This window comes from Corythoichthys intestinalis, chromosome 5 (genome assembly GCF_030265065.1).
Source record: "Corythoichthys intestinalis isolate RoL2023-P3 chromosome 5, ASM3026506v1, whole genome shotgun sequence".
NCBI lineage: Eukaryota > Metazoa > Chordata > Actinopteri > Syngnathiformes > Syngnathidae > Corythoichthys > Corythoichthys intestinalis.
Genome location: NC_080399.1, coordinates 49,439,480 through 49,444,323, shown reverse-complemented (window position 1 = coordinate 49,444,323; position 4,844 = coordinate 49,439,480).

The window sequence follows — 4,844 nt, the reverse complement described above, 5'->3', positions numbered from 1 at the left end:
TAAATACTTATTTGCCCCACTGTATGTGTGTCTACCTGTAACTTGCTCTGTAATTTCTGAAGAAGAGAGAGAAGTGGCGGCGCGGAACAAAGTCTGCAGCGGCCTGATGCTTACTCATCGAACGGAATTTCGTTGCATCTGTTGTAATATTGTGAGAGCTGGTGTCAATGACAAATACACCTCTGAATCTGAATCTTTAGAATGCAACACTGATTTCAGTTTTATCATTCACTCTTTTCCAGTAAGATCGCGTCACCATGGCACTTCTCGACTGGTCCACACTTCCTTGGAAAATAATTCAAATGATGTTGCGTTACAGACAAAGTTGTTATTGTAAAGGGAGTACAAAGAGAAAATTCATGCAAGTAAACAGAGAAATGTTAACTCTATAAAAACTTTGAACAAACCCATTCTACCCCATTCACTCAGAAGACAGCAATTTGAAATAAACTGCACCCAAGAACTGATTCTAGAACCCTTCAGTAGGCATGATGAATTTTGTATTTTGTTCTTCAGTTTTTTAGGAGACATTTGATAAAGCTAAATTTCCAGCTCCTGACATCAGTTAATTTTGAACCATACAGTTTTGCAAAACATCTTAGTCAGCTTTTAAAATTAACAGAAATATCCACCTACTCTGGAGAGATACTGTGTATGTAGGTATTTAGCCACATTTTCCCATCAAACCAGGCTATACAACAAAGAAGCAAAGATAATTTTTAATAACATGGTTTTTAATGACCTTGAGGTTGCAATGTTCATCCCTGCTATGCTAAACTGATGCAATTAATAAAAAACTACATACTCTTGTAGAGGTGATTTGAAATTCATAAATTACCTGGAACATTGTTAGCATTTTTGGGATGGACATCCATAATTTCACAGCACCGCATAGTGGTATTCATTTTGCAAACAGTCAATTAAATAAGTCATTGAAACTGTATACATTGGTCGATTGTTAAAAGTAATTTTCAATACAGAAACATGTATTTAAACTCAGTTGGACACTGGCAACTGGAAAGAGATGCAACTCCGAATTTTATGAAATAGGAAATTACTGACACCCAGCGGCAAGTTTAAAAAACTATAGAACGTCTGTGTCTGTAAATGCATGCGTGATAATACAGTTTATAGGGCATGTGAATACCTATTACCCTTCTGGAAACTAATGTCAAGGTAACCCATTAAATACAGTTTTTTTTTTCAGGCAAAACTTTCATTAATTTAGATGTTCAATTTGGAAATAACAGCAATGACTCAGATAATATATGTGCATTGTGCAGTCCTTGAGACTACCTGGTGGAGTGCAATTAAGTAATTTAGCATGATAAATTGTCATGCATCTAGTGCTATTTAACTTGAAATGTATGCATCTACAAGTTCAGCAACACAGGATTTTTTTTCAGTTTGTTTTGTGGTTTAAAAAAAAAATCCATAATTTTCAGCGGAACATAACCAATTTAATTCATTCATTGTCTTTTACGTAAGATTTCATGTTGACCCCATATACCTGGCTTTCAACCAGCACAGTGAACTCTGTCTCTTTTTAAAATCTGCTGGTAACTTGTTTAAACAAAAAATTATCAATAACTAAAACTGAAAACAGTAATGTATTTGTTATATAATTAGAAAATGCAATTTCTGGATAATGAACTGTGGGTTTAGGATGTAGCTGTGTTTCATCTGCTATAATAGGTGGAAGGAGTGGGGTACCCACTAAGTATTAAGGGTGTAACGGTACATGTATTCGTATTGAACCGTTTCGGTACTTGGTGCTCGGTTCGGAACGGAGGATGTACCGAACGAGTTTCTGACGTACTGTAACCCTTACTTTTCGAGGCTGTGAGTCGATCGGGTTACAGTTTCTTTGTCTAGATTATATGTACTCCGTTTTCTCTACTATAATGAAGACCAACACAGTAGGACAGTAAGAAACGTCAACGGCTCGACAACGTGGCCGCCGCGAGAACGTAGTGAAACACGGCCGTTAAAGTCAATCAGCCAATGCACACCAGTCGCAGTGATGCCGCGTGTTGGACGCGTCCCAGAGGGGGTTCAATGCGATGCACGCGAAAAGAACGGCAGAGTTAATTATTTGGCGCGAGACTCGGCCCTTCTGCGTGAATACTACTAGCTAGCAGACCGGGCAAACTGGAAGTCACTCGTGTAAAAATACAGTGGATCCGGTCGATTTTCAAACTAATATGCAATCGTAACCCACTTTTTGAGTCAATCAGATCTCTTGAGTGGTAGATCGGGGCACAGTTGACTTGTCTTTGTTGATTTACAGTTGTCTTCTCTGCTATAATAGTAACCAACACGGACCCGTGTTCAATACAAAACCTTCCTACCACAACAAAACAAGTGGGAACTAATATTCACATAGGAACTAAAGTTATACAACATAAAATATACAATATAAATGAATACTACATCATATTTGTAAAATACAAACACATAATAAAAATAAATAATAGCCCATTCAGATAAAATAAATTGAAATGAGCTAAAACACCTGTATTTAAATAATAAGAATACACAGATCCTGCTTACACAATTAAATTTATTAATTTCTGTGTGGCGCTTTAACTTGAGAAGATCCACCAATAAAGCTTTTGAAAACCGTTCATAAGAAGAAAAAAAAATCATTGAGGCATTTCATTTGCAAAATACATGTTAAAATCTTTGTCATTGGGATTGCTTTTCTCTTTAGCACAGGACTTCTTTTTTTCTTGTTTCTTTCAGAAAGAAAGCTGACCAATACGCGGGGTCTGAAAGGCAAATTGTTGTTGGATTATTATCTTTAAATACCCGCTACTTTTTGAGCAGAATTCTAGCTTTGTATAGGCTACTGTTCCTATTGTTGAAAGCACAAAAGTGTGTAATAAAGAACTAGCACATTTATATTTTGCATTTTGTTTTCTTACTGTACCGAAAATGAACCGAACCGTGACCTCAAAATCGAGGTACGTACCGAACCGATTTTTGTGTACCGTTACACCCCTACTAAGTATGCAACAGATGATTTCCAAAGTGTGGCAACATTGGCTCCCTCTGGAGGTATGTGAAAGACTCTCCAAATACATCTCGGTTGTATTCAGGGGTGAAAGTGGCTAGAATTTCTTGCCGGAACTCCCCGACGTGAAGGTCGCCAGGGAGTCAGAAATTTTATTTATTTATTTGTCTTTCTTTTTTGGGGGGGCAAACCTCCTAAAACTACTGAAATGCAAAGAAAACGGTTTTGGCACAGTTATTTCTATAACACCTACAAAAACTGATTTTCATTCAAGATAGTATTTTTTCAATGATTTTCAAAATAAAAGCAAAACAAAAACAGCAATAACCCCAACCCCCATCTCCTAATTTTTATTTTCCCTCATTTCCTCACATACTAAATGCCAAATCTCAATTTTAACTACTGAAGAACATAGGATGTATATTAAAATTGAAGTTAAAAAAAGTAAATGTTTCCATTTTTTAAAATAAGATATAAGTAACATACATTCAGAAAAATAAGTAAAAATTACATATTATGCAATGCAGTGAAATGCAATATATTTTGAAGATCGCGCAAACATTGACTTTTTAAAACCATAAGGAAATGAATAAGTAGCCTAACATAAATGAATAAATATAAGTGTAAAGTGCACATTAACAGCTAAGATGTTCTGAACCTTCCCATCAGAGCAAATAAAACTAGATATTATAAATAAACCTCCTCAACTCTTTCCTTGCTTTTAAAGATTTGATCCATTTTATCTTGCATTGCCCTTTTTTTGTCGCATCAATTCAACAACCATTTTTTTTTTTTGCTGTTCCAGAACAAATCCACATCTGAACCAATCAGAGCTAACTATCTCCGCTGATCACATGTCAGTATGTCAGCCAATTGAATGGATAAATCCAGTCCAGTTGTTTTGCTTAGTTGCGTGCATTCGCACATTGACGTGACTCATCATCGTCAGACTCAGATAAATGCAGTAGCTGGGGAAACCTCCATGCCGTCCGTGGAATAAAATAAATAATAAATATTGGTGGAAACGGATTACGCTACACAAGGACTTTATTATACTTGTTGTTAACACTTGTGTATGTAAATCTGATATTGGTAGATTGTTTTCTTCTTGGAGTTGAAATGCATGTGTGGAAGCTTAGCATTTTTATTATTATTTTTCAAACACAGCGTTTTGACAGCTGCCGTCATGTTTTCAGAATCAAAGCACCGTGTATCGGAACAGCATTCCAAGCCTGAATCTTATACCGGAACTGTGTTCCGGCCCTGAATCTTATACTGGAACTGCGTTCCTGACCGTTCTGGCCCACTTTCACCCCGGTTGTATTTAATTTTGATGTTCAATAAGTCATTCATTTATTCATTTTAAGCACTGCTTATACCTTTAGGGCCGCAAAGGTAGGGTTGTTTGACTTTGTCTCACGAGAAACTCATAATTATTTTCTCTCAAACCTGATTTTCTGATATCGATTACAATTTCTTGGCAAAATAAAAATAATGACAGATAAAGTATTCAGAATGTCTTTTATTCAAACTCTTTGTTAGAACTGAAAGTATCAATGAATTTAACTATCTTAATAAACACAGAACAGCCCCTTGGGATTAACACATGACCATTTTATTTATACAACAGACTCCAGCTCTGTTCTTAATTAAAGCAATAATGTGAAAGAAGAAAGTGTGTATACCAATTGAAACAAAATCAAACATGAGAAAAGGTTGTCAGTCTGTAAACTAAATATTCTGTCAGCAAGTCATTTTGCCGAACAGCTAGCAAGCCATAGTTCATATGATGTTCTCAGGTGTAGAAGCTTCCCCCATTTTCTCCAGA